This window comes from Chamaea fasciata, unplaced genomic scaffold (assembly GCF_029207755.1).
Source record: "Chamaea fasciata isolate MVZ Bird 193981 ecotype frontalis unplaced genomic scaffold, bChaFas1.0.hap1 SCAF_25, whole genome shotgun sequence".
NCBI classification, from domain to species: Eukaryota; Metazoa; Chordata; class Aves; order Passeriformes; family Sylviidae; genus Chamaea; species Chamaea fasciata.
The window spans coordinates 6,698,997-6,712,417 of NW_027094110.1; positions in this window are offsets into that span (position 1 = coordinate 6,698,997).

A 13,421-nucleotide genomic window follows, 5' to 3' on the forward strand; every position below is an offset into this window, starting at 1 on the left:
CAGCCGCTATCCCAAATGCCCACCTGAGTCCCTTTGGGTCTTTGAAATACCCACTTTGGAAGTAGTCTATGCCCAAAATGCATGGGGCCTCTGGGCCAGTCACAATAGGGTGTTTCTTCCACTCATTTCCAGTCAGGCTCACATCTGCTTCCACCAAAGTAAAATCCTGTCATGCCAGTGATAGAGACAGATTCTGGCCCTACGTGTCTTGATGGCATTAAAGTGCACTGCGCACCAGTATTGACCAAGACCTTATATTCTTGTGGTTCAGATGTGCCAGGCCAACAAATCCACACAGCCCAAAAACCACAATTTTCCCTAGCCCCTACCTGGCTAGAGGCAGGGCCCCTCTAAGCCTGGTTATCCTTCTTTTCTTGGGCATATGTCTTAGAGGTTCCTTCAAGGGGGTCAGACATGTCATCATCATCATACCTGGCAGTTTGTCTACGGGCAACTGGATCTGCTTCTCTGTCTTGGTTTGGGAAGACAGGTATCTGCCAGGTAATAAAAAAAAACAACTGGAGTTTCCTTTGGAATGGAGAGTGTAAACCCCCCCTCCACCCCTTTTTTTCTTTTTCAATTATAAATTTACAATCAGAGGCTCTTAGGCAAAGATTTGGGAAATAGGAATAGCAGTTCTTTACTAGTATGTATTACAAAGCAAACAAACACAAAAAAACCCCCACCAAACAACTACAGCATTAATAACAAACAAAAACAGTACCAAGAACCTTGAGGGTTTTGTTTCACAAAACCCAGGGCAGTTTGGTTTCGGTGTCCCTGCAGGATCCTCAGAGCACCAAGCTGAAACAGTGGAAAAGTCCTGGGCTGGTAGCTGGGATGGCAGGGTGTCCCGGCAGGCAGGGGCAGGATGTCCCGGCAGCGCAGGGGGTGCAGGGTCACGCTGCAGCAAGAGGAGCAGCGCCGAAGAAGCCGAAGGCGAGGCAGAGCCAGCCCAGCTCCCACGGGTGGCAGAGAAAACTCAGGATTCAGGCCGAACCGGTGATAGTAGATTTCCCAGGACTGGATCCCTTTGGCCACACAGTGAAACTCTTCCAGCCAGCAGCAGCCGTTCTCTCTCTCCCCGAGCACCGGAAAAAGAAAAGCCCGCAGCTGCCTCAAGCTCTGTCTTTTACCTGCATTATCTGCCCCTTCCAACTTTGTCCACCTCTTTGTTTCGGTTAAGTACTCTCAAGTATCCAACACTTGGTCTCCTTGGTAACTTATGGGGAAAAAATTCTTTAGAGAAAGAAGGAACAAACCTAACCCCCAACATTCTCTTTTGGTGGAACTTCCTCTCTGAGTTTTTCCTTCCTTCACTTCATGCACCCGTTGTGCCAGAGGAGCAGTAGATTTTCCAACCCATTTCTTCATGTTTTCTCCGCAATCACACAGGAAGAACCACAGCTCAGCTCGTGGAATGTACCTTCTCTCCCTATCTGAGGAATGTCTGCATTGGGTACCAGAACCTCTGATCTGTACTGCCGAGATTTGGAGAAGGTCCTCTCTAATCTCCTCCCTGAGTTTCTTATGATTCTCCTCTATCTTATCTTCTAGTTTCTGGAGACGTGTTTCCACAGCTGCAATTCTGGCATGTGTTGGGCCATGCACAGCATCTGCATATGCCTGGAGCTTCTTTTCCAAATCAAGCACAGTCTCCTCCATGACCTCCCACTTCATTATTGCTAAAGCAGAAGAGTATTCTTGTGGCTCAAGTCATATAAGTTTTCTCCACATCACAGATGTACATGGTACCAAGTCTGGGTTCCTAGTGCTTATGACACCTGAGAAGACAATCTCTGCCACTGCCATTTCTCTCAAACGTTGAATCCCTTGTTCTATGGTCTTCCACTGGGTTTGCTGCATATAGAGATCATCTGTACATAGGTGTCTTTCTGCCACACTTCCTAGGACCCGTACCCAGAGGCTGTGGGGATTAGCCTCTCTCATCTTCTGTTGGTCGATGACTGGATCAAGTGACAGGGATCCCAAATGCCTCACTTCAGTGCTGTCCAGAATTGTAGCCTCACCTGCAGCATCCCAAAGACGGACTAACCAACTAATTACAGATTCATCAGGTTGTCGCCTGTAATCCTTTCTTAGGCCCCGAAGGTCCTTCAGGGAAATAGAATCAATATTGGCTTCTGATCCTGTGCCCAATGCTTTGGCTTCTGATTTTGGTGAAGATCCTTCTCCAGGTCATCATCATCCACTGGTCAATTGGTTTTTTGTGTGTGCTTCTTTGCAGGAGCAACTGCCAAGGGCTTAGGCTTACTGTCTGGTTTAGCTGCCGACTCAGGCTCAGGTTCTGATTTAGCCGCTGGCTTCATGACTGGGGTGTTGGCTGCAGCCTGAGTGACTGGGGTAGCTGTTGATTTGTATCCCTGCCCCCCTGCCTCGATCTGCTTCCCTACACTATCTAGCAGTGCACGATAAGCATATGCCAGGGCCCAGCTTACTGCAATGATCTTTTCCCTTTAAGAGGCACCACGGTACTTCTCTTTCAGGTATTTCCCCACCTCGGCTGGATTCTGAATTTGTTCACGTGGGAAGTCCCAGACTATAGGATAAGAAAATTCCTTCAGGAGTTGGCCCATATCCTCCCATTCTCCACACCACTCAGGATTTCCTATGCCTGGTCTACTCCTGGGTCAGGGGTTTCATCAGCCCCTCTAGAAATCTCAGCCCTCATTCTAGAAAAGCTGCAGACTGTATAGAGGAAGCTTATCAGATTAAATACCAGAAAGATGGTCTCTGACACTTAGGGGAAACTGAACATTCTCCAATAGTGATGTAACGGATTTAGAGGAGTAGAAGGAAACGAAAGACTGCAATACTTCATCCCCTGCTCCTCCTCCAACAAACAGGGTGAATAACCATAACCATGAACCATACATACCAGGAATAGATTCCAGCACCTTTATAAACTTCCTACAAATCATTATCACCAAACCGAGGGCAATTGCTACTCTAATCCATGTCCCTCTGCTGTAAAAGCTACGTATTAGGGACAATATGGAGCTATTTCTGCATATGAAAATAAACCTAGGAACCACAAAGGTATTAAGACCTCAAAGAAGCCTAGGGACCAGAAACACATCAAGGCCCCCACCCCGAGAGACACAAATTTGAACAACATAGCTACTGACTGCTTTATACCAATACAGAGTACTTGCAGCCAAAAACACAATCAGTGCAGGGTTTTTTCCATTCTCTCATGCCCCATGTTGGGCGCCAGAAAAGTTGTAAAGGTTTAAGGCAGATTTGGGAGGAAACCTCCTAAAGGGCCCTCCCTCCCCTCCCACAACCAGTTCAGGAAGAAAAAACCTCCTCAGAGAGAAGTGGAAAGAACCCTGTTTATTAAACAGGCAAAACACTCCCCAGCACAACAAATTGGACAATACCCAATGACAAGAACTTTGTGCCGCTCTGGAGAGATGACGGACGTAGAAAAGAAGTTCTTGCTGGAGGTGGTTGCTCTGTCTCAGTCCCTCTGGTGCTGGGAAATGTGTCTGTGCAGGACGGATCTTGGTGGGTTCCAGGGGTGAGTCCCCACGGCACTCCCCCGAGTCCTCAGTCCAGAGAGATTGTAGCAGTTCCAAGGGGAGGTGAAAAAAAGGAAAAAAGAACAGGAAAGAAAAAAAGGAAACAAAAAAAACAGGAGGAGAAGAAAAAACAAGCAAAGTTTCTCCCCCTCTGCTAGCTACTCACTAACTAACTAACTAACTGCTGAGAGAAAAAAACAAAACCACGAAGAAAAAAAAGATCTCTCCGTCCCTCGCCATGTGTTGCTGAATCCGACTCTCAAGGCCAGCCAGCAGAGGAAAGTTTCTGAAAACAAAGTGCTCACCTCTCCCTTCTCCCTGCTCCCAGACCCAACAGACGACTGGGGATACAAACCTCACAGCGTCACCCCAGGACACTGATACACCTAAAAAATTATAATCTTTATAATTACTATTCCTTTATAAACTAAGACTGATTTTCGAACCTGCCATGAAACCAGTGGTGGGCTTACACAGAGAGAGGTGTCATGGATGTCACCTGAGGACAGTGTCTGGCATGTGACACCAGGCAAAGGCACCATGACCGGTCACAGTCAGTCCATGTCACCACTCTGAGATGACCCTGCACTGACCCAACCCTTGGGCTGCATCAAGAGGTTACCACCATTTCAGCCAAGGAGGAAGCCTTTACAAGCTGTCATACTTCTTGGCCAGCAACTCATCGATGGGATTTGCTTATGCCCAAACTCGTGCTTGTGAATCTCTCTTTCCATTTTTCTACAAGACCTGTAATCCTAGTCACAACCCAGAATCACTGAATCATGGAATCATTTCAGTTGAAGAAGCCCTCCAGGAGCATTAAGACCAATTGTTAACCCAGAGCTGCCAAAGCCAGCAGTAAACCATATCCCCTGAACACCTCCAGGGATGGTGACTCTACCTGTGCCCTGGGGAGCCTGTGCCAGGACCAGACCACCCTTTCCATGAAGAAATTTTTCCCAATATCCAAACTAAACCTCCCCTGGCATACCTGGAGACTGTTTCTTCTTGTCCTGTCCCTTGTTCTCTGGGGGCAAAACCCAATTCCCCCAGCTGTCCCCTCCTGTCAGGGAGTTGTGCAGAGCCAGAAGGATGTCCCTGAACCTCTTTTTTTGCCAGATTCTCCTCTGCAGAGGATCAGGCACAGGCATGTTTTGTCTAAGACATTGTGACTGTCACAACAGGAAAGGTGTGATCAGAGAAGGTGCTGAGCTGACTCCCAGAGACTCGTCCTCAATCCTTCCTCTCAAGAAGGACTCAAAGGGTTGGCTGTGCATTTGTGAACAAAACAGCACAAAAAATCTAATTTACATAAGATGCTGCTCCGAGACAACTATGAAAGGAAGTAGTGGATTGGGTCCTCTGGTTCTCTTTTTTACTCTCTTTTGCTTTGTCTCACAAGCCCAGCTCCAGGAACAAGGTGAGACCTAAGGACTAGTGATACTCTTTGCTCTTGTTCTCCTCCTCCCCCTATTCTGTCTTTATTTCACAGAACCACAGAATGTCCTGAGTTGGAAGGGCCCCACAAGGAGAGTCCAACTCCTGATCCTGCACAAGACACCCCAACAATCCCACCCTGTCCCTGAGGGCGTTGTCCAAACACACCTGGAGCTCTGGCAGCCTTGGGGCCGTGCCCATTCCCTGGGGAACCTGTTCAGAGCCCCAGCACCCACTGGGGGAAGAACCTTTCTTTGATATGCAATCTCCCGTGACACTCCAGGACCCAGCCATTCCCTTGGGTCCTGTCTCTGGTCACCACAGAGAAGAGATCAGTGTTTGCCCCTCCTCTTCCCTTCACATGGAAATTGTAACTGATGAGTCTCCAATCAGTCTCCTCCAGCTGAACAGAACAGGTGCCCTCAGCTGCTCCTCCTATGAGTTCCTGTCCTGGTTTAGGGCAAATTTTGGGAAGCAAACCTCCAAATGGGGTCTCTCTAGAAAGCAAATTCAAGTGGCCCTCCCCCAGTTGGTTCAGGAAAAAAAAATTCCTTAGAGAAAAATTGGGAAAAACCCTGTTTATTCAACAAGCAAATTGTTCGAAAGCATAAAAAATTAATAATATTAAACAATAAAACCTCTCACCATTCTGAAGAGAGATGGCAAAATTGAGAAAGTCCTTGCCATGGGTTGTAGTTTGGCTCTCTCAGTCTCTTATCAGTCCCTTCTGTGCTGGAAAATGCCGTCCTGGGCCCCAGTGGGCTGCAGGCATGAGCTCCGGGTGTTCTGGGTTTTTCAGTCCAGTACAGGTTTAAACAGTTCCAAGAAACAGGGAAAAACAGTCCAGGGAACTTCTCTGCCTCAGCTAGCTAAAAACTAACTAAAAAGCAAAGGAGATCTCTCTCTCTCTCTCTCTCTCTCTCTCTCGTGTGTTGTCTGTCCCTGCTGCAGACAGCAGAGTCCAGGAGCGGAATGCGGAGGAGTGAGTGCAGTTTCTGAAAACAAACTGCACGCTTCTTTCCCCCCCTTTGCTCTCAGAACCAGTCTTAAAGGTGTGGAACTTAATATTCAGCATAAACAGAACAGACAACTGGAATACAAGCATCATAAAGTCACCTCAAGGCACTTCCCCCTAAGGCTCTTTACCATCTTTGCTTCCCTCCTTTGGATGCCCGCCCATGGCTTAATGTCTTTTTTATCTTCTTAAGATAAAAAACTGGGGCCAAAACTGCCCCCAGCACTCAAGGTGAGGCTCCCCCATCCAAGAGCAGAGCGGGACAATCCCCTCCCTGCCCAGCCATCAATGCTGGGCCTGATGCTCCCCAGGACAGGGATGTCCCTCCTGGCTGCCAGGGCACTGCTGGCCCAGATCCAACTGGCCATTGCCCAGGACCCCTGGGTCCCTTTCCAGGCACTGCTTTCCATTCTCATTCCCCAGTCAGTCCATACATACAGGTTTGCTGCATCCAGGGTGCAGAATCCAGCACTTTTCCTTGTTGAACTTCATACATTTGGTGATTGCCCACCTCTAATTTGTTGAGGTCTTTCTGCAGAGCCTCCCTGTCTTTGAGGGAGTCAACAGCTCCTTCCCAGATTTCTATCATATGTGAACTTGCTCAGTATCCCTTCCAGTCCTGCACCCAAGTCATTTTCTGAAGGTGCTGAAGAGCACAGAGCTGAGGGTGGAGACCTGTGGAACCCCACTAGTAACAGGTTCCCCAGTCTTATGTAACCTCAGTCATTGTCATCCTTGGTGCCTAACCTGTGAGCCAGTTGTTCACCCATTCCATGATGTTTTTATCCAGCTATGGGCTGGACATTTTGTCCAGAAGGATCCTGGGAGACGAGTATTGAAAGCTTTATTGAAATCCAAAAAGATTCCATCAACTGGCTTTCCTGAATCAACCAGGTGGGTCACCTTGTCATGACATGAAATCAGGTTTGATAAAGCAGGACCTTCCTTTCATGAAGCCATTCTGGCTCTGACCAATGACTGCATTGTCCTTCAGGTGTATTTTCCATACTTCTCACAGTAGCCTTCTCCATAACTTTACCAGGCACTGAAGTGACACTGACAGGTCTGTTGTTTTCAGGGTGCTCTGGAGTTGCTCCCTTGCTTTGCCTGGGCCAAGCATGGTTTTCACATTCCATTCCGTGTGGAAGTTTGTTGTGGGAGTTGGGAGACTGAGTAGTGGTACCATAGCTTGTGAGCCAGCTCCTCTGAGGAGTTTGTTGTGGGAGTTTATGACTCTTTGAAGTGAACTGCACAAAGTTAAGGCCTTGTGGCCACCACTCCGGTGGAAGTGCATTGTAAATATTCAAGAGCTCATTGGCCAACACCTTTGGAGCCTATACTCTAGACTCAACTGGCTGGTTGCTGGAGTTGAGGCAACTGTACAATAAAAGCACAAGTCCTCCCTGACTTTGTTCAGCCTGATGAGGATTTACAATGAACCAGCCAATGGGTCATGATATCTCCAGCTCCCTCAGCTGCTCCTGGTGCTCCAGATCCTTCCCCAGCTCCGTTCCCTCCCCTGGATATGCTCCAGCCCCTCAATGTTTCTCTTTCCAGGAGGGGCCCAAAACTGGACACAGCTTTCCAGGTGCCTCACCAGAGCACCTCGTTCTACCCAGTCAAAAGCTTTTTCTCTTATTTCTTTATTTTCCCACTTGGATCCTAATCCTTAAAAATGAACAAGGTTAGGTGTCTGACTGAACTGAAATACAGCATCCAGCATGTTCTGGATGTCACCTGTCCAGGACAGACAGGTAAAGGCTTTGAGAATAAGTTTTTTGCTATTTCCCAGGATCTCTGTCTGCCAGCAGAATTTACTGCCAGTCCTTTTAGCAAGAGGATGCCCGGTGGTCTCCTGGAAAATTCAAATTCCTTCAGATTTGGGTAATTTTTGCTAAGTCTTTCAAGCTCCCTTTGAATTGGCAAAGTCCTCCAGCCTCTGGAGGTCAATCTTTGCCTTTCCTATTTATGAGATGCCAGGCTAACAATTTCTCTCAGGTTTTTTCATAGTCAGAAATTTTCCTCATGTTGAATACAAACATGTTGAGCAAGGTCTAACTCACCTTCCTCGAAATTGACAACCACAGAGCCACAGGCTTCAAACAAAGGGGAAGCATTTTGAGGAAAAAATATTTCAGCTGACTTTCTCCTCTCCTGTCTGCTCATTTGGCATCATTTGGTATTGACTTTGGGGTCCGGTGTTAGCGGAGACTTGTGTGCAGAGCTGATTAGCTGATTTGTCAGATGTTGGTGCAGTCTGGTCTTCAAGAGGGTTGTTTGGCTCCTTGGTCTGAAATTTCAGCTGGAAAAGCAGCCAGACAGATGCATCCACCGCCTGTCAATAGGGATGTTGTGAATAGTTGCTCTTGTCAAACTTGGTGCCACTGAGATATCACAAGATGGAAAATTGAGCTGTAACAGAACTAGTGCCAAAATTTATCTGAAGTCTTGAAAGCACCAAATGATGCTGAGTTAGACTTTATCATGTGCTCCCTATTCAATCTGAGCTACATCAACCATAAACTGGTTTACAGTTCTCAGCGCAATATTTAGGATTGAGTCAACAAAGCCATACCAGTCCTACAAGGGCAGGGCTCCACCTCTTTGGGGACACGTTGGAATTAATATTTTTCACCATGTAAAGCAAATTTGTATACATCAAGTAGTAACACTGGCTAAATTCACTGCCAGTTTTGCAGCTTGGAAAGGTAGAGTTGGCATTAGACATTCAAAAACCTCATTTAGGGTTTTTAAACCATAAAAACTGGCAGAAGGCAGGGTTAGATGGGATATTGGGAAAATATTCTTTTGTGTGAGAGTGGTGAGGTCCTGGAGCAGGTTGCCTGGAGAAGCTGTGGCAACCCCATGCCTGGAAGTGTTCAAGGGCAGGTAGGACAGGGCTTGGAGCAACCTGGGGTAGTGGAAGGTGTCTATGCCCATGGCAGGAGGTGGAACTGGATGAGCTTTAATGTCCCATCCCACTCAAACCAGGCTGAGATTAGTTGATCCCATTATTTTAATTAAAATTGGACTTCATTAAGGTTCACAATAATTTTACCTTCCACTTCTGATTTCTACACACTAAGCAAATGAATGTTTGAAATTCTATTCAAGGCCCACTGAATCCTGGGTCATAGTGCTTATTTTGTTCAAGTTTTTTTTTTTGTCCAATTCCACTCAGCCATAAAGAATTAAAATTCAAAACTCATCCCAATGGGCTGTTTGAGGATCCCTCACCATTTTGCTTGAAGTTTCAGGATTAAGGAAAACCCGTTGAGTAAAAAAGGAAAGCTGCAATTTTGACGGGACAATTTGGACCACAAAAAAATTAATTGTGGGCAGAAGTCCCATGCCTTGGCTCCCCTGCCTTGGCTCCACTGCCTTCCACTGGTGTTGCCTGCACAGAGGAGGGTCATTATTGTTCCTTTCAATGAACTGAATAAAATAAGGAGTAAATGACTTGGAATTCAAAATCTCGTTTTTTAAAGTGATATCTCAACCATGTAATGAAAAGCATTAGGATACAGATTTCTGTGGTCTTGGAGTTTAGGTATGGAAAAGGATTTAGATTGAGCCCAGACAGCACATTTTTTAAATACAAAAACTCAGAAGATTTTATTTTAAAACTATACTAAACTTATATATCAAATATTAATACCCAGAACTTCTCCCATCAACAGAAGCCTGAGAAAACATAGTTTAGTTATCAGAAAAACCCAATCCGTTAAAAACTCAGCTATTTCTCCCATAAACATCCATCCTAAACAAGACAGTGTTGACTGGAGTACAGGTAAATTGTCCTTCCCTCTCTTCAGCTGGTGAAGGTTCAAGGACAGCACCAGAGGCACCAGCCCTGCTCAGCTGGAGCTGATTCAGTGCATTGTTTTTGCAGTGAACAGGTTTATTCTGAAAAGGATCATCCATCAGAGGCCTGGAGAGATGGTTCTGGTTCGAGGATCAACTACGGACTAGCATCAAACATCTCCCTGGTGGGTCTTTGCTGCATCACCCCCAGCCAGGGAGGGCTGTTGGACTTCCTGCTCTGTGAGAGGGAAGGTGTTGGAAGCATTGAAAGTACAGCAGTGGAAGTACAGCAGTGGAAGTACAGCACCACCAGGGTTGGTCAGAGCACAGCAGACCCTGTGCCCTGGAGGGACCATATCAAGGTGAGGGGTGGGATTTCCCCTCTGCTGTTACTCCTGGAAAAAGTCCAGCTGTCACCATCCAGGAGCAAGCCCTCAGGGATGAGGTTACATAATTGTTCCTATTTTCAGCCTGGGATTTCAGTCTTTCAACACAACCAGTGGAATTGGTTGAACTGGTGGATGTTTTTAATTATAGAATCAAAACATCCCGAGTTGGAAGGGACCTGTCGAGTCCAGTTCCTATTTCTGCATAGGACAACCCTAAGAATCCCACCATGTGCCTGAGAACAAAGGGACTTCCAGCACAGGAAGAGCCAGTCAGGTGGAGATGCAGCTGGGGCAGAGGGAGCAGGGCCATCATGCTATATCCCATTCTCAGGGACACCAAGATAGGACACAGAGGTGCTGTGGAGCCAGTGCCACTCCAAAAGCTCTGCTGTCACCACCATGTGTGACATGGCAGGATGCAGAGGGAGCCTGGCTGCAGCTCTCCAGGGAGCAGCTGCTTTGGTCACCTTCCTGTGCCAAAGGAATTGGAGGAATAGAATCACAGAATATCCTGAGCTCAAAGGGACCCACAAGGATCATCCTGTCCAACCCCTGGCCCTGCACAGACACCCCAACAACCCCACCCTGTGCATCCCTGAGAGCACTGTCCAAACACTCCAGGAGCTCTGGCAGCCTTGGGGCTGTGACCATTCCCCGGGGAGCCTGGGCAGTGCCCAGCACCCTCTGGGGGAAGAACCTTCCCCTGATATCCAGCCTGACCCTCCCCTGGCACAGCTCCAGCCCTTCCCTGGGGTCCTGTCCCTGGTCAGAGAGGGCAGAGATCAGAGCTCTCGGGAGGAGCTGCAGTCCCCCAGGAGCTTTGCCCTGTTATGAGAAGTGAAAGTTTCCTCAACAGCCAGGAAGGCAGATAGCTCATCAACTCCACTGTTGGCAAAGCACTCTGAAAATGCTGAGTTGGACAGGGCTTGAAGCAACCTGGTCCAGTTGTCACACATGGGAGGTGTCCTTGACCATGGCAGTGGGTGGAACGGGGTGACCTTTAAGGTTCCTTCCAACCCAAACCCATCTGGGACTCCATAAATCCAGGCTCCCTGGAGCACAAGTGACCCACAACAGGTGACTTAATTTGATGCCTTAAGCTTTAGCTTTAGCTTTCATATTTGCAGATTCTATGTTACCTAGGGATGTAGCTGCCAAACGACAGAGTCAGACAGCTCCGGAGAGGAGGATGAGACGGATACTGAGGAGGAAGATGAGTTTGATCAGATTCCTGCCTCAGGCAGGCGGAGGAGAGGCAAAATAGCGAGACGAGCTATCAAAGAACGTAGTCCGATTGCCAAACGTACCAGGGCAAAAAAGACAGAACCAGTTTTGCAAGCTCCATTGAGGCAAGCTGTTGGTAACCAGGGGCCAATGTACATAAAGGTTCCATACTCCCTTATTGAGTTAGAGCAGTAGAAAACTACCGTAGAGAAATATAAAAAGAATCCAGATAAAGTAGCACTGTTAGTGGAAAAAGCAATTAACTCACAAAACCCTGACTAGGCTGATCTGAACGCTATGTTAAACACATTACTTGACCCTGTTGAGAGAAGAATAGTGAACAAAGCCATCATTACCTCAGTTGAGGCAGGCATTGCAAATAGATCAATCCAACGTACTGTCCCACAGATATTTCCACTTGAAAATCCAGAATGAGATCCAAATACACCAGAACAATTAGCAAGGTTGAAACGATATCAAGGCCTGGTAGCATATGAGTTAAAAAATGGTGTCCCTAAAGCTATAACTTGGTCAAAGATTTACGAAGTAAAGCAAAATTATAATGAATCACCCACTGATTTTTTAAACAAGCTAAGAGAAACTGCCATCAAATATACGGATTTAGATCCAGAATCAACTGATGGCAAAGCACATCTGTTGTTTTTGTTCATGGGTCAAGCCTCAAATGACATAAGGAAAAAATTGCAAAAGATAGAGGAAATTCAAGACATGGATAAACTGCTAGAAGTTACCTAGAAGGTGTTTCGAGATAGAAGTTCGCATGAAAATGTTAAAACCCATCCTGGTAAGAAAGCAACTCAAGAAAAGCCATCCAAGAAAACTTCCCCTACAAAAAAAGGCCAGTGCGCATACTGCAAAGAGTAGGGACATTGAAAGAAAGAATGTCCAGCATTAAAAGAAAAATCCCCAGTTCCCCATCTTGCAGTGGTGCAAAACTCAAGCGACTCGGATTCTGAGTAACAAAGACCGAAAGTTTCTTCCCCAGCAGAACCTTTGGTTGCAGCTAAGCTGGAGAAACAGGACATTGAATTTCTGGTAAATACTAAAGCTGCCTATTCTGTGTTAAATGCCTTAGAAGAGAAACTGAGTCATGATACTGTACAAGTTGTTAGGGCTACTGGGGTAGCCGAGACACAGCCTTTCTTTCAACCCTTAAAATTTAAGCTGAAGAAGCATTGGGTAACCCATCAATTTCTTTACATGCCTAACTCCCCTCTGCCATTACTGAAAAGAGACTTACTAGAGAAATTGAAAGCAGACATTAAATTTAAAAAAGGAGAAAGTGTACAAGTTATAATTCCTGAATCTAAATTTGTCCAAGTTGCTGCACTTTTTATACAGGAAAAATTTAATGAAATCCCGACTGAAGTTAGAAATGTGGTAAATCCGATAGTATGGGCCAGTGATATCCCAGGAAGATCCAAACGAGCAGAACCAGTGAGTATTGCACTCAAACCAGGAGCCACACCGGTAAGGCAAAAACAATACCCTTTGAAATTAGAAAATCATAAAGGATTGGCACCTGTAATTGAGAAATTCCTGCAACATGGTTTATTAGTGCAATGTGAGTCCAAATTCAATACCCCAGTTTTAGCGGTTAAGAAAGCAGATGGCAAGAGTTATCAATTAGTACAAGATTTAAGAGCAATTAACAAAATTACTGAGGGCATACGCCCAGTGGTAGCCAACACATACACCCTTCTGACCAGACTGACAGATGAATTAGAGTGGTTTACTGTTGTAGATCTGAAGGATGCCTTTTTCTGCATTCCTGTGCATAAAGACAGCCAAGAGCTCTTTGCTTTTGAGTAGAAGAATCCTGAGACAGGAAAGAAAACTCAGCTCACTTAGACAGTTTTACCCCAAAATTTCCACAATAGTCCAACAATATTTGGAAACCAACTAGCAAAGGAATTAGAGGACTAAAGAAGACAAGAGCCAGAAGGAATTATTCTTCAATATGTGGATGACATCCTGATTGCAACC